The sequence below is a fragment of the Martes martes genome (genome assembly GCF_963455335.1).
Source record: "Martes martes genome assembly, chromosome: 9".
NCBI lineage: Eukaryota > Metazoa > Chordata > Mammalia > Carnivora > Mustelidae > Martes > Martes martes.
Genome location: NC_137896.1, coordinates 80076016 through 80076219, shown reverse-complemented (window position 1 = coordinate 80076219; position 204 = coordinate 80076016).

Genomic DNA, 204 nt, shown 5'->3' with positions numbered 1-204 from the left:
TGTTCTGATTAAATGCTGTGGTGGGGCAAGACTGACATCTGAAGATTTTTCTGTGCTGTCAGATTGACATACTGTTTCTATGTCCGTGTGTCTTCCCTTTAAATGGGTACCCAGTAGCCACAGACATACCTTCAGCTGCCTGCCAAGGAGTTTTTAGTAAAGGAACCGCTACAGTATAAGTTGGGATCCAACAAGGAAATTAAG